This window comes from Molothrus aeneus, chromosome 5 (genome assembly GCF_037042795.1).
Source record: "Molothrus aeneus isolate 106 chromosome 5, BPBGC_Maene_1.0, whole genome shotgun sequence".
Taxonomy (NCBI): domain Eukaryota; kingdom Metazoa; phylum Chordata; class Aves; order Passeriformes; family Icteridae; genus Molothrus; species Molothrus aeneus.
Genome location: NC_089650.1, coordinates 67,108,866 through 67,132,500, shown reverse-complemented (window position 1 = coordinate 67,132,500; position 23,635 = coordinate 67,108,866). Strand labels below are relative to the sequence as shown.

Below are 23,635 nucleotides of genomic sequence, written 5' to 3'. Positions count from 1 at the left end.
TGGACACGTACCTGCACAGAAAAGCAGCGCAGCAGAACCTTTATTTCCTTAGGGAGGCAGCCTAAAGAAATATTAGCATTTATTCTCATCTGTTGCTGAGCTTACGACCCACACAAATAACAGGGAATAGCGAGTGAGCAGCCGGCTGCAGAATGGGAACAGGGAAAATGACTCAGCAAGCTTGGCACCAATCTGGAGAAAATGCAGGTACATTATAACCTTGCTTGAGCATCAATCTCATCCGTGACATGACGTAGAAACAGCAGCCAGTGGAGATATTTGGATCTGATGGAAACATTCCTTCTGATAAATGATTTAGCTCTGCTCTTGCAAGTAGTTATATCCAGGAGCAGAGCAGGTGAGAAGCTGCCTTCATATATGTCAGCAAATGAGAGAAAAAGTTCAGTGAAAACCTCTCACTGCTTTATAAATATGCTTTTATTCTTCTGCTATCAGTTGACAAATAGCTGCTGAATTATAGTTTCATGCTTTGTTCATGTCATTCTCCCCAAGAACAGCATTTCCTGCTACATCACCTTAGAAACTCGATCAACAAACACTCTGCTCTACATGTAAACAAAGCTTTATTTTACCCCATTTTTGACAGCAGACAGCATTTTAGAAACCAGAAAATTTCGGGTTCTCTGGGCTATTTGCCTCAATTTCACAATCTGATTTTGGTTTTGAGGGCTTGTCAGCATTGTTTATTCCTATATCTGTTGGAGTAGTGATGTTTTCATGTGAGTGGCAAGGAAAAATATATTGCTGCAAATTGCTCTCTGGAATCAGACTTTCTTCTCTCAAGAGTCTAAATGAAACTGCACTTTCTAACACGTGGGAACTAAAGAGTGAAATGAATAGGAAAGAGAAGTGAAACAAGAAAACTCAGTGTCAACAACAAAAATGAATTAAAAAAAAGCAAAGACGACTCTGAGAATTAAGCAGGACGAGCTTCAAAACTCACACTCCAATAAAATTTAGAAATGTTATCTCCGACAGAGCACCTGAAGAACTCTGCAGCCAACTTCAGCCATTTCCTTGTGTAATAACATCATGTCCTGACCTCATGACAGGGTCTTTCTTTTTAACTGTGGAAAAACAAGATCAGAGCCCTATAAAGTTTTCTTACTTGGTTTCACTAGATGAGCATTTCCCAGGTAGCTGCTGTGAGCAAACAAATTAATACAACAGCAAACAGGGGATTTTATCTGGCAGTTTTTTAAAACCTGCACAGGAGCCCCAGCTACTGAGCCTCCTGTGATCTGCCACCACAGAGAGTCCATCAGTTAGGGATTAATTTTAAGGCAAATATTAAAGCCTATCACATGATTAAGGATTTTCCTATATGTGGACTTCAATGGGATGCTTTAAATCCTGCGTGTGTGCATGGATACGCACATGTATGTGCACGTCGGTGTTTATTCACTGAGAGATGCAGCCTCAGGCTTCTTCAGGCCTTTCCAAGGAACATAAATTTAGGAGAGGGGACAGAGAGAGAAAGAAGAGTCATCTTTAAACTTCACATTTTTGAAAGCAAGTTTTTGAAGGAGACAGGCTGAGGGGGAGAGAGCCAAGATCGTAAAGATTTTATAACTAACAACATTTTTTAAGAGGAGACAGAATCTGTGCTCTTTTTTCGTGCAAGATCTTGCAATAATTTAAAGCAAATTTGGGAAATAGCTCTCTTTTGACAGAAATGCTTCATTTTCTTTTTCTGCTGGGCTGTAACCTAAAGCGTCTTGGCTCGAGAAAATGAAATAAAGCTGAGCGATGATGCGCTGTCACTGCTGCCGCCGCCGCTCTGCCTCCTGCAAATCTCCCAAAATCGTGCACAGCTCTCCAGGTCAGAGCCCAGGAAGGCAGCAGTGCCTTCCCCTTCCAGTCTCAATCCTGCACCAGACAAACTTGCCCGGGGCTTTGTAAAACACGGCCAGGGTTTGCAGCGAGCGGCTCTGCCCGAGGTGCCGCTTCCAAGGGTTGGTGTGGAGAGGAAACTCTTCCCATGACACAGCAGAACAGCCACAGCAGCAGCAGCAGCAGCAGAGTAAAACAGATCAGTTCTGGCAGTACTCCTAAAGGACTACTTTAAATCCCAGCTCCAGCCTCTTCCTCCTTTAAGCATGATCGGAAGAAGGGAATGCAGAATAAAAAGAGGCTTAGTGAGGCAGGGAAATGAGGCCCGGAGATATGGGAAGCAAGGCAAATTGTAGTTAGGCTCCACAGCAGTGGGACAGCCTGGATAAATGGCAGAAAGGAGCCCAGAGAGGAAATTCCCCCAAAATTGGATGGGAAGGAGAGATAAACATAAACAGTGTGGAGGGTGGACGAAGGGAAGACTGAGAAGAAGTAAGGAAAGGAGGATGAACTGCTCCTCACTTCGTTAACTCTTTTTAGCTAAAATCATTAGGAATTTTTACAAAACTCAAAAAAAAATTTAAAAACCAAAAAATAATACTAGAGATATATGAAACATTGATCTGTTAGATATACAGCTCATTGCATGGGCACTGGAAATGAGTGGGGCAGAGAACAGGTATTCCAAGCCTGAGGCACAATTGGGAGAGCTGCCGGAGATGATCCATGGTCACTGCAGGACTGGGCCTGGGCCGGGTGGCTCCGGTCCCCTCCCGTGGCTGACACCATCAGCACCAACCCAGCAGTTAGAAAAAAGTCGTTTGTATGACTCCCTTCAAGAAAACGTGGTGGGACACTGAAGAAATTAAATCCCCAACTTAAAATTTACTGCATCTGTGGATCGGGTTTTTTTCATCTGCTGAGGGGCTGCTGGAAGCTGCAAAGAAGGAGTGAATGCGGGATTGCTTTTCCTCCTTCAGTTTTTAACGACAAAACTATGTCTCCCTTCTCAATCTAGCCCCTAAAGCCTTGCACTTGATCACCAACACTGACATGATGCCGCCAATTTGGGAGCAGAATTTGGGGCCCTCCCACAGGAGCCTTCCAGAGGGAAAACCCCAAGAGCCCCCTGCGCGTTGTCAGCCCGGCGGTGGGACCGTGGAGCTGATGGGCTTCAGCTCCTGATCCCAATTCCTGGGGGCTGGTGGAGAGCAGGAATAAAACCCACTTCAGCACCGCAGGCGGAACAGCAGCCGGAGGAACGCGGCGCTGCCGCCGGCCGGCCCCGCACCCCCGGCGGCTGCGGCCGGGCAGCGGGATGCGCGGAGAACCGGGGGCTGCCCGAACCACGGGGAATTGTCGGCATCTTCCCTTTGCCTTTCCGTGAGGGCTGGCTGCTTGCTGGTAGTGTTGCAGTGGCCAGCGCACATCCCTAGGAGCGGCTCCTTCCAGCAGCTCGGCACAGAGCCGGCTGTCGGGAGCCGGCGGCGCGACGGGTCGGGACGGTGAAATCGCTTCGCTACCGACTGGCGGAGTTAAACGCGGCGGTAGCGACCACCGCATCGACCCCGCACGGGCAGAACCGCTCACATCTGCTCCTCCTCAGTCCGACACAAACAAGGGTTTTTCTTCGCCTTATTTTTAGTATTTTTATTTTTCTTTTGGTTGTTTTGGATTTTTTTGTTGCTGTTGTTTTTCTGCCTCTTCCAGCACCGGAGACCCGCCGCGGCCGCAGAAGAGCACCGGATCCCGCAGCCTCCAGGAGCGGGGTCCATCCTTCCGTACGGTGCCTGCCCGGCCGGTTATTCCCCGGTTATTCCTTTCTGCAAAAAGAGAAGGGGAAAAAGAAAAAAAAAAAAAAAACCAACCCAAATCCAAACATCAAATCAACCCGTAATAAATAATAATAGAAGAAGCAAGCGCAGCAACTTGCTTTAAGCAGAGGGCGGTAGGAGCAGGGAGCGCAGCCCCCCGGGGAGGGAAGGGAGGTAGCGAAGGGAGGGCAAGCGGGCACCGGCGGGGCTCGCAGCCCCCCGGGGGTACCGGCGGGTCCGGCGGCGGCGGACGTGAAAGTCCCCTTTAAGTTTCCATAGAGAGGCCTCCGGGTGTCACATGATGGACATGATATAACGAAACAACATCGTGGGGAGGGACGGAGGGAAGCAGTGGGGGAGCCCGGGGAGGCGTCGGGGAGGTGGCGGTGCCCCCCGACCCGCCCGCCGCGGCTGCACCTGTCTCGGCGCGCCGGGAGCGCGGTGTCCGCCCCGCTGATGGGGCTGCGGGCGGCACCTTCCCCCGGGGAGGAGGAGAAGGAGGAGGAGAAGGAGGCGAGCCGGTGGCGGAGGTAAGTTACCGGCGGGACCGGGGCGGGGGGCGCGGGGCGCGGGCGCGGTGTGTGCGCGGAGGGGTTGCGGGGTGTGAGTGCGCGGGGTGTCCGCGGTGTCCCCGCGGAGCGCCGGGCGTGTGCGCGCCCTCCCGCCCTCCATGTCCGCATTCCAGCTCATGTTGCGCAGATAAAATTCAAACTTGAGGTAAACACAAGCGGCGGGGGGGGGAGGACGGGGAACTGGGGGGGAGGGAGGCTCGCTCCATCCCGGCTCCATCCCGGTTCCATCCCGGCTCCTGCCGCCCCCTCCCCGCCGCTCCCCCCGCTCCGCACCCGCGGACCCCCCGCGCACCTGGGGGAGCGCCGGCATCGCGCTGCTTCCCCCGGGGAGGGAGAACCAAACGTCCCTTTCCCCGCACCCCCGGTAGGACACGGCGGGTCGGGGGCGGGGGGGGCCGCGGCGCGGCAGGTGCGCGGGGCGCTGTCGCGACATGGCGGGGGGGGGGGTGTGTGCGTCGCGACATGGGGGAAGCAGCCAAGTGACAGCGCGGAGTGGTGTGGGGGGAGAAAGAACGGGGCTGCGCCGCGTTGTTTTCCTCCGTGTTGCGTGGGTATCCCGATTAGAGCGGGCATAACAGCGGTGCCCCCCCCCCCCCATCCCGCTTTTCTCCATACGCATTTCCAAGTGCGTATGGAGAAAACAAGATGCGGAGCGGGGCGGGCCGGGGGGGGGGGGGAGGCGGGGACGGCCGCACTGGCGTTCGCAGCCCCGGTCCGTGACACAGGCGGTGTCGCCGCGGGGATATTTAAGCGCTTTAAGCGGGGCGATGATGGAGGCGGCCGAGGGCGCCCCACAGGTGGGTGCGTGCATGGAGAGGGGCCGAAGCGCTGGTCGTGTGGGGAACGCCGGAGCGGTCCCGCACTCCGCGGACTCGCGGCGGGCGGCGCTGCCGGGACTGAGAGTAAAGTGGGGTGCGGGGACAAGACCTGGCAGCCGCGGGTTGCTGAGTGGCGCAGCTCCGGGTGCCGCGAGCGGTGCGGGGGTGACGGCGGTGCCGCCATGGCGGGTGTGAGGGAGCGGCGCCCTCAGGGGGGTCCCGCGGCCCCGCCGAGGGCGGGAAAAGCGCGCGCGGCCCCCGCCTGGCGCCTCCTCAGCACTGCACCAAGGCGGCGGGGCGGGAGGGGGGGGCAGGGGGGGAGGTGGCGGCCACGCCCACCGCGCCCCCCCGCCGGCCAATCGCCGGGGCGGCGCGGCGGGGACACGCCCCCCCGGCGCGCTCCGCGCCCTTCCGACCAATCGCAGCGCAGCTCGCCCCCCCTCCATCGCCCTGTTTCGCCCACCCGCCTGTTTGTTACGGTCGGGGCCACGTGCCGGTGCCTCGGGCCGGTCACGTGGCCCCCGGGGCCGTGGGGTCTGAGGGGGACCGTGGGGTCTGGAGATCTCCTGTGTTTGGGGGTCTAATGGGACCACGGGGGTCTGGAGCTCTCCTGACCTTGGGGGTCTGACGGGACCGTGGGGTGTGGAGCTCTCCTGACCTTGGGGGTCTGACGGGACCGTGGGGTGTGGAGCTCTCCTGGCCTTGGGGGTCTGACGGGACCGTGGGGTGTGGAGCTCTCCTGGCCTTGGGGTCTGACAGGGACCATGGGGATCTGGAGATCTGTCTTGGGAGGGGAGTATCTGATGGAGACCTGGAGACGTCCTGCTATGGGATCTGACAGGGTGACACTGAGGGGCCCGGACCCCTCCTGTCCAGGGGGGAGTCTGAATGGGTGGTCTACAGCTGTCCTGTCCATGGGGTGTGATGGGGAGCAGGGGGTTCTGCGACTGTCCTGTTTGTGTGGTCTGATGAGGAACAGGTTCGCCTGCAGGTGTCCTGTCTATGGGCTCTGATGGGGAACAAGGGGGTCTGCAGCTGTTCTGTCTATGGGGGAACAGGAGGGTCTGCAGCTGTGCTGTCTATGGGGTCTGATGTGGAACAGGAGGATCTGCAGCTATGCTGTCTGTGGGGTCTGATGTGGAACAGGAGGGTCTGCAGCTGTCCTGTCTATGGGGTCTGATGTGGAACAGGAGGGTCTGCAGCTATGCTGTCTGTGGGGTCTGATGTGGAACAGGAGGGTCTGCAGCTGTCCTGTCTATGGGGTCTGATGGAGAGCGGTACTGGCTCCCAGCTTGGGAAGAGCCTGAAGCCCCCCAGCCCAGAGGAGTCTGACTGGGCCTGACTCTGGCTACCTGCCCATGGAGCCTGAATCCCCCCTGGCCAGGGAATGTGGCCAGCACCCTCATGCCATTGTCCCCGGGCCCTTGCTCACCGTGAGCGTCCATTCGGCCCTGGCCCTATTAAACCTTCTCTGAAGGGCCTGTCCCTGGCTGCTGTTCCTGTCATGGCCGAGCCGTGACAGCCTGTCCGTGGCTGGCTCTGGCCTCCGGAGAGGGAGGTGTTTCTCTCCCGAGGAGAGCTGTTTATGCCCTGTCATTTTTTTTTTCTTTTTTTTTTTTTTTTTTTTTAATTTCTTTCCCCTCCCTCTGTGCTCTCCTGCGTAAGCCACAGCAGCAGCTCGGTGTCTGCCCAGCCCGGCAGTGTCACGGCACGGTTCTTATGTAGGTGAAGCCGGGGAACGCTGCAAGGATCATGTGGAGCTCTCAGTCTCCTGAGCCTGGAGCTTTGAGCCTATTTATAGGTGGGTTGGGCAGTGTTCTGTGTGAAGGACTTGCTCCATGCCCGAATCTGTGGCAAAACGAGGCGTCTTTAAGCAATGGTGTTTTGGTTTTGGGTGGTTGTTCCTGGGCATGGGGTTTTGTGAAAGGCTCTGGAGCACGGGTTGTTAGTCGGTTATGTGGAGGAAAGGCGAGTCAGTTTGGAGTTAAGGAACGTGATGCCATTTTAATGCAACTTCTCGGGTGGCAGAGCAAACAGTAAGGGGATACTCGGTTCTAGATCAGCAGCTTTCAGCTTTGCAGGCTGAACAACTCAGGGTCAGTGAGAAGCCACAGAGGAAAGGACGTTGTGTTTTCTGTAGGCTTACGCTCATTATACTGTTTTCTGCACTGGATTTTGTGGCTGACAAGCTGGGAAAAAAATATGGAAATCCACTATTCTAGATCCCTGAGATGTTTTGGTTTAGAATAAGTGGAGAAAAAAACCCTCAACTGTGTGTTTTGTTGTGTATCTTCCTATTGTACAGCTCAAAAATGTAAAAATTCAGTGTATTTTTAAGAGTTACATAACCTTTAGTAATGTAGTGAGTCTCAAGTAGCCTTCAAGAGTTAAATAACAGCAGATCAACGAGGCTGGGTTGAGAAGAGGAAGAGAGGGTTTTATAATGGGGAGGACTATACACAGATATTTAAAACTGCTTTGGTGTTGCACTAGAAACAAGTCTTTGCTTAGGAGGAGGAGGTTTTTAATACCCTATAAATACAGAACATGAGAAGGAGGATAGAAAGATGAGGTTTGCAGTTTTATGCTGCTCTAGTCCGGTAAAAGGATCAGGAATAGTTTATGATATTTCACATTCTTAAGCTTCCCTACCATCTTGACTTTTTCAGTACAAGTTTTTGCAATCTGAAATGATGAGAACTTCCAGATATTGACCACTGTGGGTGAAGAAGGAAATCTGGCCTGAAAATAACAAATTCCAGAAAGGAGTAGGGGCACTGTAGTGGTGAAAGAACTGGGGTGGTGACACATGTCCTGAGAGAGAGAGAGAGAGCTGGTGCTTTGTGTTGGTTACCGGAGTAATTCGACACGGTGTTACCTGCAGAAAGATGTTTATTCAGCCGGGGTGGTTCGTGCTGGCATATCCGTGTTATCTTTGTATTTTTGGGGGCAGGGAAAGAGCCCTGCCTTAATAGAGAGGAAATTGCTGGGGAGCAGTGGATGTGCTGGAGATGTGAGGATACGTGGAGGTGCGCACGCCTCGGAATTTGGAGTGTACGTGGAAGTGCTGCAATGGAATTGATGCAGCAGGAAATTGCTTTCTCTGTTTTTGTTGGTGAGATGCAGTTAACGTAAAACGAGCCCTTTGGATCCCCTATCCCATTTCTCTTTAATATAACTAAGATCATTTATCTTGTCAGGTGGAGAGAAGGGGGGAAAAGAAAAATACTTTTGTTTTGTAATTTGGTTCACCTTCTCTTGATTTGCTGTCAGCTCATGACAAGGCACAATGTGTGCTGCACACTGTGTTCCACTGAGCTGTTTTGGTGACAAATACAATGTATACAAAAAAAAAGGGGCTATGAAAAATAGGTATATTGTCAGTTTTTATAGAAACAATCCCCATTTTTCTCTAAGGTACACAAAAAGTGTCATATTAGGGTCTTATGCCTTGTCAGTTTTGGTGGCAAAAAGGTCGTTTTAGTCTTCGTAAGTATTCAAAATGCAACTGAAAAGGAAATATTTAAATGAGTGTTTGTATTGGTTTTGCAGTAGGAAGTAATAAAAGCTTTTGTCAGTTTTAATAAAAAGGGAAATGCTGAACTTACTTTAAAAATGCGATTGTTCATGCTTTATGAGTCTGTTATATTGTTAAAATTAAGAGGATTTCTTTAATCCAAGTTAGATTTTAATTGCTGTAATCACGTGTTTACTATATTTCTTTTGTGTTTATAGATAAAAACACAGAATCATGTTTTTTTGACCTCGTGTATAGCATGACTGGCTGTAGTTCATGCCATATTTGCATGGTTTTTTTCCATAAACATCTTGCTCCTGGGATTATTAGTAGCACCAGAATAAGAGCTTGAAAATACTGTCACATAAAGGGTTAGAGCACTTGCAAACAGGAATGCTGAAATTCAAAGTTAAAAAAAAAAAAAAGCAGCCTCTCCCCAGCAGTTCTTTTAAGTCAGTTTGATGATAATTTTTGGATCCCGACTCGTGGGTTTCTAAATGGCTGGAGATGGAATTAATGGGGTTGCAACTCTTTGTCATGAATTTCAGCATAAACAATATTTTTCTTTCGGCTTTGGATTTCATTTGAAATGCAGTGAAAAATCCCCTGTCCTTTTCCAGTCCCTCAGGATGCTGCACCTCAGCCAGCAGACGTAGTGTTGTTGTCTAACAGCGAGGCTGGAAATGGGAGTTGTTTGTGCTGAGTTTTACCCTTACCAAGGTCAGAGATTTCATCCTTCCTTAGATTCCTCAGCTGGGAATTTAACACTTGCTCTGGGTCCTGATTTAGGAATTTTCATGAACTTCTTGGAGCTCTGGAAGGAATTTAAATGTCCCCATGTTGTTGTGCTTGTTCCCAAACGTAAGTTTGGAAATGCCTGAAATGGTGACGTCTGTGTGGCAGAAATATTCATGATGGTAATAAAGCAGTCAAGCTGAAAATCCAAGTTTCTTACATAAAACTGATTTAATTGGCAGGACAAACAAAGACGATAATTGGAATAATACTCCTGTTTTAAATAATTTTGGTCAGTATGGGCATTGAAGTTTTCTTTTGACAGTGGTTTATGACTTGTGGGGAGTATTTTGGATGAAGAGAGGTGGTCCTACTCTGTCCCTCAGTGGTCTGAATTTCTATGTACTGTTACCTGAGAATTAGTTTTTCATCATTATGAAATATTAGTGAGCCCATGGTAAATGGGTTGTTTGGGGTTTTTTTTTTCCCAATTCTTACTGTGATAGAAATTTCTTACTTAAATATGAGCAAAGGAAATGGAGAAACAAATGCTTGAGAGGGCATTTATAACACCACTTGTAAGCCCTGATTTTACAAACCCTCCTCCGAATGTGTCTTGTGTAAGGAGCAGGTCCTATTAGGGAACGTAAATTGTGCAATTGTGTAGAAAATCAGCAGAGTTGGTAAATTCTGAAGCAGTCATCCTGTTTTTTCTGTCCTATATTTCAAATCCTTGCTCTCTTGCAGCCAAGCCCGGTGTGTGCTTACATGTGCAGAGTGCTGAACAGTAGTCTCATCTAAACAAAAAACTTGTGAAGTCAGCCTGCCAGTAATAGTGACGTGATATTATTATTTTTTTATTTCCTTTTTCATTTGTGCCATCTTGCCAATTACCAGAAGCAGCAATTAGTTGTCTGGGGGGGGAAGGTGAGGTGAACAAGATGGGGGGGGGAGAGGGAAACCTGATAAACAAAATTTTCTGGTGTTACAAAATTCAGTATTTCTGTCCCAATTTACCTGTGAGCTACACCAAGATGTACCAGTTTCACTGTGGAGCCTGAAGTAATCCTTGTTTTTTGTAATAATTATTAGCAAAATAATAATATAAATATGATAATCATATTATTATATTATTATAATGAACATTGTCCACAGAACTTCTGCTACAGGTGGAGCATGTTTGGATCTCTCTGGAAAATATAATTTGAATTTGGGCTAATTCTTTTTTTTATCTTTGTTGTCATTGGGTATATTTTTTTGGTAGCTTTCAGATTTTCAGAAAAGCAAGATGATTTTTGTGTTCATTTAATAGCATTGTATGTGGAACTCCCCTGTTTTGAATAACACCTGCATTATACACAGATTGCTGAATTTTAACACAACTTCAGTAGCTTCTCCAGGAGCTTCTGCAAAAATAGAGTTGTAAAATGAAGGCAGGTACTGGCCTTGAATAAATTCCAGCGTGCTGAGGAAACAAGGCAAAATCAAACCGAGGTTCAGAAAGAAAACAAGCATTTCCCCGGGTTTTATGCCGATGATTATTTACATCAGCACAGGAGGGTGTTCACCGCTGATCAGGTGCTGGTGAGACGTGTCTGGAGCGGGAGGGATCCTTGTGTTTGGATTGTTGGAACTTGGGAGATTTCTTGCTACGCAGCAGCTCATGTGAGCAGCTGTCAGCTCTCCTGGGAGGGAGACGGAGCCTCCAGCCACCGTGTTTACTTCCAGCAGGAGGAGGAAAAGGACATTTCTGCCGATTATCTGCCTGTGTTTTGTAAACTGAAAGCGCTCTTAATGCTCCCGAGCAGGCTGTAGTTGCTGTATCATTCTGCAGCGTCGCTCCCCACCCCTTTATTTATTTTTGGTTTTAATTTTAGCATAACTTCAATGTTCGGCTGGCTATTGATGGATCATCCGTAGCTCTTGGGGCGGTCCTTACATCCTAATTTCTCTGGCTTCGTGGCGGTGCTCCAGGACCCTGGAGCGGTCGGGATTACATTTATCCCATTGATTGAGAGCAGGATTCCAAATGTGGAAAGCAGCAGGTTTATTTTTCGCTCTGCTCGGGAGATCCGAGGGGAGGAGAAGCCGCGGCCGCGCTGGAGCCGCGCGGAGCTGCGGGCGCTCCGAGGCAGATGCCGGCGGTGCCTCGCTCGCTTCCATGGAATAAATACTCCGCTCCTTCCCAGGCGATTTTTCCAGCGTTGCCCTCTGCCGGAGGAGACCAGGGATTGCTGTGTGGGCTCCCTGGATGGAGTCCCTGGCGCTTCCTCGGCAGCTCCAGCTCCAAGAGCCCACCTTCCTCCTGGAGCCCCTGTTCCAGGCAGAGCATCTCATTCCTTCTCTTCTTCTGGAGCCCCTGTTGCAGGCAGAGCATCTCATTCCTGCTCCTCCCTCCTCATCTCTGTCCGTGGGCATCTGTTCAGGGTGGTTGTTTGGATAAACTGAAAGCCAAACACTGGATCCAGCATTATGGGATCAGCTGCTTCTCCAAAGGTTATTGTCCCGTCGGAGCCACAACTAATTCTGGCAGGGAGTTGTGCACCTTTCCCATAAAACAGCTTGCCTTTGGTAATCCAGATGGTTTTAAACCAATATTGATCTAAAAATCAGTATTTTGAATGTAAATGCATTTAAATTTGCTTTAAATTTGTTTGGTGTTGACACAGTATGAAACAATAATGAGATTGGAGCAATTAAATGCACAAAATTTCACTAACACTGCCTGTATCTGCTGTTCTGATCAGCACAGCTATATGTTGTGGGTTTTCTTGGTTTTGGTTTTGTTTCGTTGTTTTTTTGGGGTTTTTTTTTTTTTTTTTTTTAGGTTTTTTTGTTGTTGTTACTTGTCTGGGTTTTTTTTTTGTTTGTTTGTTCTTGGGGGTTTTCTTTGTGGTTTGTTTTATTTGGTTTATTTTTATTTATTAATAATGATAAGATAATTATTATTGTAAGTTTTTGGGGGGGATGAAATTTTATTTTCCTTTGTGTTTTTGTGACTTAAGAAAAGGCCTTCTTATTGTTTTTCAAGAAACTGCAGATTTCCTGTATTGCTGGTGTTGATGTTAAAAGGAGTTAAGCAGGGCAGAGCTCAGCTGTACTATTTCAGTGGGATTTGAGTGGGGACCTCTGTTCTCCCAGTCCTTGTTAATGGAAGTGCTGACATTCACAGTCAAGTTCTTGCTGAATACTGGAGACAAAAAAGGCAGAGATGGTGACTGTGGAGAAGTAACCAGGAATTGTGAGCTGAAATGCTATTTATTTATTGAATAAAACTGAATTCCTCAAAAGCAGCCTTACTTCAGCAGCGAATGAGTCACATCTATAAGCAGCAATAATTTGTACTGGAGCCCAAAATTGTGTAATACAGTGGGGGAAAAATGCTGGTAGGGACGTTTGATAGGTTAACCCAGGCCTCCAGCATTGTGATGGGAGAGCAGCATCTGTCAGAGCACTCTTTCAATTACAGAAGCATGGAAAATAGATCCTCATTGTGCAGCCTGGATGGCAGGATCCAGCCCTTTGCTACTGCAAGCAGATGTGCAGTGTGATTCCTGCAGCAGATTTCAGGCTCCGAATTGGAGCTCTCATTGCTCCATTTTCAGCTTTTTTGTGCCCTTCCCCCTTTTCAGGATATAATGCAATCCCCTGTCATTTAAAGACCACTGGTTTCAAAAACAAGCTCTTGTAGCCTTTTCCTGTGAAGCAAATTTTATGTTCCTCTGGGTAAAGTTACTCTGAGAAGGTTTATGGAAGATTATTCTCCTGGTTGCCTGGATCAGGTAAATACTATAAACATAATTTGTCATGTCTAATGTTCTCCTGGTCAAGTTCTCTGTAGGATATATCTGGTTGTGTTTATCAGTTTTGTTGATGTTCTCTTTTGCAATTACAAAGTACTCCTATATCATGAAGAGGTTTAATTCTGTTCCAGATGCTGTGGGCTGATAAAGTGCTAATGGGTCTTCTGGCAGTTTCTTGTGACATCAGTTTCCATGAAAAAATTGTATTTACCCAAAGTAAAGTCTGCTTTGGAGCACAGGTTTGTGATGTGTGCACAATTCCTGGATTCCTGGTAGAAAAGGATTGTAATTTGCTTTTTTTTTTTTTTTTTCTAATTCTGCTACTTCAGAAAAACCTCCCTGGCTAGATGAAAACTGTAAGTCAGCTCTGAGACTTTCAGATGCAGTCTCTTTGGTAGCTGTGTCAACATTAATTATTGTATAGCTCTAATGTGACGTATAAAGTGACACCTCTTCTGGCCTGCAACATTTCTCCTGGGCAAACTGTGCTTGGCTTATTTAGTTTTCATATTTGATACTTAAATCTTTGTAAAGATCTTAAACAATGTTGTTCAACTGTTCATTGTTCTTTCTGGTAACGTGGACAGATATGCATCATGTTTTTGAAAGAGATTGCAGTGATTCTTTCCCAGTTCATGACTTTTCCCTTGAAATGTTCCTTCATGGTTGTACCTGCAGTCAGTGTCTATCCTAGGACTTGTTTTCAGGCTGCTGCTGCCTTCAGGAAACAAAAATGAGGTGACTAAGTCTGTCCTTTCCCTGCAAGTGGCATTTGTGATTTGACTGTTTTCTTCACTTGTTTTTCTGTGTTTCCTGCAGCAGAAGGAGACTTTGCCTCATTCCTGAGTGCTGGGTTATCTTTGTGGTTTGTTGATTCTGGATATGCAAAGAAAGAATCTGCAAGAGCAGAAATTCCAGCAGGGAAGGACAGCAGTAGGGAGGTTCCCTGTTCATCCAGTTGCAGTCAGACTCCTCAGGTCAGCTTTCCATCCTGATGAGTGTTTTGTGCCCTTCTGCCCATCACTGCCACCAGGTATCCAAAGCACAGGGATGGGCAAAATCCATCCTGGGCTCTCAGCAGTGCTTAAAGCAATGTTCCCATGGATTGCAGCAGTGTGGCTCATAACTTAGAGGTTTCTGGAGTAGGAATGGGATTGTGGAGTCATAAGATGGTTTTGGTAGGAAGGGACCTTAAAGAATCATCCAGTGCCACCCCCCTGCCATGGACAGGGACACCTTCCACCATTCCAGGTTGCTCCAAGCCCCATCCAACCTTGGACACTTCCAGGTACCCAGGGGCCACCACAGCTTCTCTGGGCACCCTGTGCCAGGGCCTCCCCACCCTCACAGGGAAGAATTTCTTCTATGAAATAATCCTTCCAGTTTTTTTTCTCTAGACCAGGGCCTGTAAGTAGGTGATTTCCCATCCTGTGGTTGTAAATAATGTTTTCCTGGTATCCCTACTGTGTATGGTAGATGGATGAAGGTTTTCAGTATACTTGATTTTAAGAATGATTTTCTAGCAGCCTTTCTTGCATAACTGACTACAGAATGAATTTCCCTGCTAGCATTTAGTTTAAAATGGATGAAGATTATAAATACATGTTTTTTCAGCTAATCTTACTCAGCTGACCCCTCTACTTCTACATTCTGTGTCTCTCAAGGGTTTTGTTAAGTAATATTGATATTAATAGTACCATCTACTGCTGAATCCCTCCTGTGGTTTATAAGAGCATATTTAAGTATTACATTATGTTAACCAGCTTCACTGGTAGCTCAGAATTCAAGCTGTTTGTATTTGCAGTTCTGCTGCTAAGTCCCTCATCTCCTGTGAGTGTTGTAAATAAGATTTAGACCTGTACAGAAGGAGGCCTGGGCAGCAGGGGCTGGGATTGTCCAGCCCTGCAGGGCAAGGGGATGTCCAGAGATGCATCCACAGCCACCTTTGCTCCTGGGGAATTTGGGGTGTGTGGGTCACTGTCACAGGCACTGCAGAGGAGATGGGGAGGGGATTCTCTGTGAGAATCTCTGATGTCTGGGAGCACAGTGTAGAAACACAGAAACCCCAACTGGGTAAGATTTAAAAGTCAGAGACTGTGAAGAAGAGACAAGTGGCTAACATAGGGAGACCAGAGCAGAATCATAAAATCATTCAGATTGGAAAAGACCTTTAAGATTGAGTCCAGCCATTAACCCAGCGCTGCCTTGTCCACAGTTTAATATAAAAAGTCAAACAGAACTGTTTCCTCTGTACACAAAAATCAAATTTGAAGAGTTCATTGAACTTCTCTGTGTTATATCTGCTTATTACTAATTCATGTTCCTAGTACATATTATTAGGCATTTTTGCCAACTTCAGGAGCCTATCAATTGACTTTTAGAAACTCTGTGTTACACTATTATATAATTATAATGTTATATTACCTACCTCTTGGTGGGGAAGATAGCATCTCATGCTCAGCTCCAAGACAAGGCAGCAGTTCTGAGGCTCCCACTTTGCTGTCTCATCTTCCTGCATGTTGGATTTCTACTGGGAGCTTCCATAATCCTTCCAGCTGGCTGTGCTTCCTGTTGATTTGCTTATTGCTCTTCCTAATGAGTGCTGGTGTTCAACCTGGTTGTGTAAACACAGAAGGGTTTGGTGCCTTTTATTGAAAGAAACTTGGAATTGATGGAGGAATTAACTTCAGGGATGTCAAATGCCTGGAGCTGTGGTGCAGAAGTTAGTGCAGGAATAATGCATGGATCTTAAATTTAGATTTCATGGAAAGATATGTCTTTGTGTTGCTACTAGATTAATGTGTTGGCCCAGGATAATGCTGTCTTTTGAAGAGCTTATCTTTAAATGTTTAAAAATCTGTTCTTGTGTTTTACCATAAACTGATGTGGTCCAGCAGTCATCTGGCTCACATACTGGAAATATTTTGTTTTTCTTTTAACATGACTCATTACCATGCATTGGTAACTATGGTTATTTTCTCTTAAAGGATTTGTTCTGCCCTTTAATTATCATGTTTTGGGGCATTCAGGTTTGACTTATTACTAACGTAGAAATTCCTCCAGGGACTTCTAGCTTCCAAATAAATGTTTTAGGCTGCTTGCCCGTAAAATTAGCAGTCCTTATTACTTCTCCTTAGTCTAAATTAGATCTTCAGTGAGGTTATGTTGCCCTAGTGCATGTGTGAATCTTACAACTTATTTAAGGTGTCAAAAGTGTTGCTTTTGGTGTCTTTGGGGGAGTTCAGCTGCTGGAAGTGCTCTCACTTGCTCAGTAGCAGTGGTGTGTGTTTGTACTGATGAAATAACAAGTGAATTATTGTGGCAGATGTTATTACTGATCATTTGGACTTGAAAAAACATGGAGAAGGATTGTCTATGTGTTCCTGTTCTCAATAATATATTCCATTAATAGCTAGTGACAATTTCCCTTTCTCTGTGTATTATTATGTATGTTCTTCTGGTTTCTCTTTAGAGAAGGAATTCTTAAGAAGAGGAAACCTATTTTTTTTTTGTTACAGTCAGAGAATTACAATATCTGTTTTTGTTTGCTTTCTGCAGGATGATCTTGCAGTTCCTGTTCATTTTTTTTTATTGCTAAAGGGGTTATTTTAAATAGCAGAACTTTTGATTGGGTCAGTTTTGTTCATTATTTCTTCAGTATTGGATAATTCTCTTTCCCTACCTTGGTTTCCTGTCTAAGACACTTACTGCTGATGGTGTTTGTGATATTCCTGAGAATTAATGCTAACTGCTAGTAAGAATATTGAACTGGAAATGGTTTCCTAGGATTCTAAGTCTTGTCACTTGATATAGGAAGCCTGATGTTGTATAATTGCTGTATAATTTGTAATTTAAAATAATCAAACTCCATCTTAAGGATAAGGTTTTTTACTTCCATTATTGGAATTAGAAGAAAGACTCCAATTTTCAGAGCATCCAGGACCTTAAAAGTCTTCAAATTGCCAGCCTAACATTTTGAAGAGCCATTTCATGCTCACTTTTTAATGATAATTGCAGAGTTTGCCTTATGCCTCTTTGCCTATTTATTACTCTAATGCTTTTATGACCAGGAACTATATCAGTTACTACCTCTTCAGTCAGGTAAGCAAACAAAGCCTCTAGTCTACCTTCAGTATTGAATTTTCCATTCTCCCAAACTGTGCCTGCTCTGCATTCTTGGCTCAGCTCAGAGCTGGCCTTGTACCTTGCCTTGCCTGCAGCCAGAACAGTTAAACCAGCATGGGGACACAGTGTCCCTCCCTGAGGATCTCTGGATTCCTCCAGAAGGTCTGTGGTGAGTTCAGCTCGCCGTGCTGGGCTCTGACACGCACTTGGAATCGTTCATCAAAGCACAAACATGATTTCAGGAGCTGTTCCTAATCGTGTGCCTGTTGTTTGCTGCAGCTGAGGCTGCACCAAGCGAGCGCTCGGCTCGCCCTCCATTTCCTGCCTCACAAACCTCATGGTCCTGCCTTTCATTTTGGAGCTGGGGCTGCCCTGCTCTGTCCCAGTGTGGAGGCTGCAGGTGCTGCTTCTCCTCTCTGCCCTCAGCTGATTCCTGCATGAGCACAAACCATGGATGGAGCGGAGGATGGCACAGCAGGAGCTTGTCCTCCTCCTTCAATTCTGGGAGGCAGCAAGAACCAGCAGCCACTGCCCTGTGACTCTGACACTGATCTTGGCTGAGAATTCAGAGTTCTGGGTCTAAGGCTACAGCTCTTGGTCAAACAATGTCCTTATTTCTTCGTTTTTGTTTTTGGTTTTTTGTCCTCTTAAACTTGGGGCCATTTCAATCTGCCAAGCACAGAACTTGCATCTGCTGCCATTCCTGCTACCTAAAACCACCTTTCTTTCCATGCTCCAGTGTGAATCCAGTTCCCTTAGGCAGGGCACGCACAGTAATTAGGTGAATTTTCCAGGCAGCCATAAATTGGGGTCATGGCTGCTTTATTTAGCAGGTGTGTCACTCTGATGATCCATGGTCACGTAGTAATGGGCTTGGATTTTTTCCTCCTTCACAGTTTCCATATTAAGGAGCTGTTCACCTGGTGGGAATATGTATTTTACCCAGGTATATGACTCCACATCTGCTGCTGTTGAAATTCAACCCACTTTTATTATCTAAGTCTAATTTTTAAGTTCTTTTCGTAGATTTTCCTGGTTCTCCTTTCCTAATTCAGTTTTATCAAAAGCCACAAACAAAAGCCAGGAATACCAGTGGGGGGAAAAACTTCAAAGGTTACCCCAACCTGGCAAATTTATATATTTATATATTCTTAGCCTCTAAACATATCCACCAACCAAGACCAAGACTAGTTACATGTGAAGAACTTAGTGCAGCCCATGTGTTGAAAAAAATTGGATTTTTGCATGTTCTCTTTTAGCAAGATTCAAAACTGTCCCAGGATATATGGGTGGATTTAAAAAGCAGATAGTGAGGTCCAGTTCTTCTTGGAGGTGTTGCAGCTCACTTGGAAATACCCTGCTCAGTGAGGTAAACCAGACAGATCTGCAGATTTGAAAATGGAGAAATGTGGGATGTTCTTCTAATCAGTGATATAAGAGCTCATAAGAGAATGGTTACATTTTTCTGTTATTTGGGTAGAAATAACGAAAGCTTCAAATCCAAAATGCTTGGCTAAGTTCATTAAAGAAGGAGCAACATAAAGAATGGAGAAAGGATTAAAACTGCTTTAAAAGATGAGAAGATAAGTAGGTCCTGAAAGCCAGTCTAACACATGTCAAACAAAGAGAAATAAATTTCAAATAGTCTTCAGTCAATTCAAATCAGAAAAAGAACGGGGAAACATTGCTCTCATTGCAGGTGATGGCATTTAATAGTTGGTTCAATCCTTTGTAAGGATGAGGAAGGGGTAATTAATGGACATGATGGTCCATTAATTACCCCTTCCTCATCCTTACATTAATTAGAATTAATGTAATTAATTAATTATTAATTAGAAGGTGGCTAAGAGGTAGGGACAGGTAATTTTGGAAGGGAAGGAAAAGGGTGGGTTGGTAGACAATATATGGATTTTTGGTGGTTAGTGTGGCTGTGAGGAGTCACATCATCTGCCTGTTGGGGCTTGGCACAATGGAGTTAATATTCAAAATGTAAGAAAATCATTGAAAGGTTGTGATATTACAGATACTTAATTGTGTTTAACTGCTTGGATATGGCACGAGTGTTGCATTGATCTTTATTTTTAGACCTGTAAGAACCTGATTCCTTTGATCTGCAGTTTTCATTGTTGAGTGGCATTGGGTGAATAGTGAACATGCTAAAAGAAAGAAGCAGTGAGAAAATACTGCTCTTTTTCATGTTGTCATTGTGTGGTGTTTACATGAAGCTGTGAGGTCACTGGCTTCCGGTACGAGCCGCTTCCTGAAAACCTTCTGCATGGTACATCTAAAAATGTACTTCTTAGAAAAACTCAGCTGATTGCTGTTTTTCCTTCTCATGCTGCTGCCTGACCACCTGACTTTTGGTTCTACTCCACAGTTTGTACAGCAGTGCAGGATAGAGATCCCCTGGAATGGAGGGTGATGCTGCAGGAGGCACAGGATGGGCTGGAGAAGGTAGCACAGAGAAATTGGGCTCACAAAACCCAAAGCAGGCAGTGGGAGCATGGAAACAAACACACAATCTGACATGGAGAAAGTATTGACAGGCTCAGGCTTTAGCAAACTGTGAGTCATTCATTGGCAAGTGATGCAGTCAGGTTTGAAATAACGAGGTAAAACCAGCATCAGCAAAATTGCTCCATGTTCCTATTTTCCTGTTGAGTTTTAAGTATGTAAAAAGCAATTAGTTACTTGCAAGACCTGTTGAAATTAAATAATTCTGTTTTTTTAATGCAAAGTTCTCATGCTGTTGGTGGCTTCTAAACCTGTATGTTTGGGAATCATGGAATTATTAGGCTTGGAAAAGACCTCTAAGATATGAAACACAACCATTCCCTCAGCACTGGAGAAAAATGGGTTCCCAAATGCCATATCTTCATGTCCTTTAAATCCCTGCATGGGACTCTAATATGTCCTAGGCAGCCTGTTCTAATGCTCAACAACCCTTTTGGTGCATAAATTTTCCATAATATCCAACCTAAACCTCCCCTGGTGGAAATTGCAGCAATTTCTTCTTGTCCTGTCTCTTGTTGCTCGGGAGATGGAAGTAGCCATCAAATTTCTGTAAAACATGAAGGATTTGGCAATAATAAAAAACCCCCAAGCATATATATGTGTGTGTGATAAAGGAAACAGGCAGCCAAGCTTTATTACTCATCACATAGAACACAGTTTTGGATTGTATGACATTTATAATGTAAAAGAGTTGATTCCAACCAAAATCCCTTCTTTGAAGTGAAATATGGTCCTCATAGAGCAATATAAATTAACTAAACTGTGGCAGGTCAGCATGTGTGGGAACCAGGAAAGATGAAAAGCACGTCTGAAGGAAGAATTAGAATTCTGAAGTAGTTTTAACAGAGTTATGTCTGTGTTTTTAATTTTTTTAACCAGATTAGAAGAAGTGACATATTTCAAAAGTGTATGTATTTTTTTAAATAACAGTATAATCCTAAAATGCCTGGATGAAATATTAAGAGTTGAATTTTTTTTCTATTTTGTGGGGATTTTTTTCTTCATATTAATGAGCTAAAATACTACCTAAGGCTAATACCTAACCTAGCAGAGTAAAGACTAGCTAGAACAACTTTAAAGGAGTGCTTTTATTTATAACTGATCTAAGTGTCGCAGTATATGAAAATACAGATGTTCTGCTGTGAAAATGAGTGTTCAAACATCATGTGGCAGTTTGCAGGTTGAAGATAAATGTGAATCATTAATATCAGATCAGGTTATTTTGTTTGATGACCATGCACAATATACTGCAACTTGCCAGACTTCACAGATGTGATAACAATGGGAAATTCTTAAATACAAATAGTTCTTAAATTTACGAGCACTTTTAACACTACTGTGGTTTTAGCCAGTCATCATGCTGTTTTATAACAGCTATAAACTATTTCCAGAAAGACACACTGCCTGTCAACCTAAAGTTGGCAACGTTCCTGTGAATTTCCATGGTAATTTTATTGGTAATTAGCATTTGTCAATAGCTTGTCTGTCATAACCCTTACATGCTCAAACCTCTTCTATAGCAGTGAAATTCCTAAAATTCAGCTTTGTGGCTTTTGTCACTCCTGTAAGAAGAACCAGGGGTTTAAACTCCCTCAATGTATTCATGTTCACGTTCTGTTATATTGATATTGTAGGGTTTTTTTTCCTGTCATTGTCTGGGTTTAAACTTGTAGCTGTGGCACCAACATCCTCATCTTCTGGTGTGTATTTTCTTTTATCCTGGGTCTTGGAGAGGATGCAGTGTGGTGGTCATAAGAATTGCAGGTTATCCCAAAAAGTTGTACTGGCTTGAGGTCCTGGTGAACTTTCAGTCTGGTAAAGCCCTCGATGATTTTTGCATTTCTCTGTAGGTTGGTGTTGTCATTCATCTGAAATAATCTGGGAATGTCTCTTTAATTGGGTTTTTTTTCATTTCTCGGGTGAGTGCATGACCAGCTGACAGGTGGGAAAAACCTCAGGTAGAGTTCTGTTTTGGATGAAATGCAATAACCTGTGATAGAAAAGGGTTCAGATAAAGTGACCTAAAGCCTTTGGCCTGCAGAGCTGTAGTCCACCTGTGTTGTAGAAATGAAGTCCATGAATCTTCAGCAGTGATCACACTGGAGGAACATTTGGGTTTATTCACATTTTAAAACTTTTGTCTTTGGGTGAAACTGTGACACATAGACTTAGCTGAAAATTGTGTTGCGGGTCACTTAGTTTTCTATGTTGCTTAAAATCCTAAATCTTGAAGTACTTTGCACTTTGTGTGTTCTTCTGAAACATTAAATTGTTTTGTTGGTTTTACATTTGCTGTGCAGTAGTTACTAGTTATCTTTGCATCTTGATTTTATCCCCAGCGAATCCCTAGCATGCTGAGCTTGTGGGAGCTTTATTTGGGTGAGTAACAGGGAGCAGTATGTGGCTTGGCAGCTGGAATTTCCCAAAATCAAAGCAAAATGAAGGAAATTAAGAGTTAAAGCAAGGACAGGAGCTTGCAGCAGCGGATCAGTGCAGTTTCAGATAGTTATCACTAGGAGGACACACAGACCGTGATATTAAAGAACTAATTGTTTATCTTTTCCTATTAACTGGTTTGGTAATGAAAAATTCTGTCTTGAATGGGTGCCATATAGTAATGTGTTAATTAAGATACTTGATTTTACTAGAAATTAAAAGAGGGTTGGGTAATGGGCAAAACTGGAGTGTGATGGCATGAGGAAATCTCACAGGGATTACTTGGTTGGTGAAGCAGAGCACGGATTCTCGAGGGCGTTCATCTGCCAGAAATAGGTGACATTTAGGTACAAGTGATCCCTTTTTTTACCATTTATTTTACAGCTTTGTGTTGCAAGGAATTCCTTACACCTTTCTGGGCAATGTTTGTGGTGTTTTCCTGCTGGTCAGGACACGGAGTGAGGTGGATCAGTGGCTGGGATTTGATGTGGTGTTGGTTGTAATCTTCATTTAATCTGTTTGTTGGTGTTTCACAGTGTTTGCAAATAGCTTTTCTTTTACTTGTCTATATGTGTTTATTTAGATTCTGATGTACAGTGTCTGTGTCAGGTTGAGTAATATGGAAATTAGTCTAATTGATTTAAATAGTTTGTAGACTGCCCATGTTGCTGAGACAAGCTGTTACCTAATAAGGACTTTGGAATCTGACTCTTTCTGTATAGAATCATTATTGATATCACACATGCAGACAAAGATGATAACTGAAGCATATGCTTCAAATAAAATGACACTAGAAAATGAAAAATGGTTTCAAATTTGAAGTTACTGAAGGATGCACGGAAATAACACCAGATGGAGAGAAAGAGAAACTAAGACAGAGATTATTAATAAGCGTGGTGTGTTGCTGTGGTATAGAATAGAATCCTGCAGGCTTTCAGTGTAGAAATCTTGTTGTTACTTTGCTTATAGTCCCTGTGATGTGTAAAAGTGAAAATGCATCATTTCACTCCTCCAAAGTAATAGTCCCTGAGGCTACAAAAAGTAGCACAAGCCAGTTCAAAGTCACTTTGGAAAATGTACTAATAGTTTTGCCATGGTAGGTGGTCAAGATTGAACTATATCTTCCTGAAAAATAATATTTCTGGAATGAATGTGATTTTATATCTCTGGCTTCATGAACTATCACTGGGAGACATTTTCCTCAATATTGAAACTTGTTTCTGTAGTTCCATTTTGTCAGACTAAAAAGCAAACCACTGAATCTCCCTTTGATAAAACACATGGTCTGGAACTGTTGCATTGTTGCTTTGTCAAAATTTCTGTGTGTGAACGCCCTGGTTCACCTTCCCCTCAGCATCTGTGTCTAACACAGTTTAATTTTTCATTCATTTCTTTCATCTTTGCAGTAAATCCTGCATTTTACTTTTCCTGCAGGCTACAGTTCCTG

The 23,635-nt window shown here is 45.0% G+C and overlaps 2 long non-coding RNA genes across 2 annotated transcripts in view; one reads left to right on the top strand and one right to left on the bottom strand.

The window, feature by feature from the left end:
* Window positions 1–3,489: 3,489 nt before the first annotated feature.
* Window positions 3,490–5,281, bottom strand: LOC136556813 (uncharacterized). Its single transcript, XR_010783701.1, has 2 exons — window positions 5,168–5,281; window positions 3,490–3,677 (listed from the first exon to the last, which is right to left on the bottom strand). It is a non-coding gene; the product is annotated as an uncharacterized lncRNA (long non-coding RNA).
* Window positions 4,036–23,635, top strand: part of LOC136556812 (uncharacterized) — a 115,541-nt gene continuing 95,941 nt past the window's right edge. Inside the window, exon 1 of the long non-coding RNA XR_010783700.1 lies at window positions 4,036–4,198. This is a non-coding gene — a long non-coding RNA (uncharacterized lncRNA). The remainder of the gene's footprint in view (window positions 4,199–23,635) is intronic.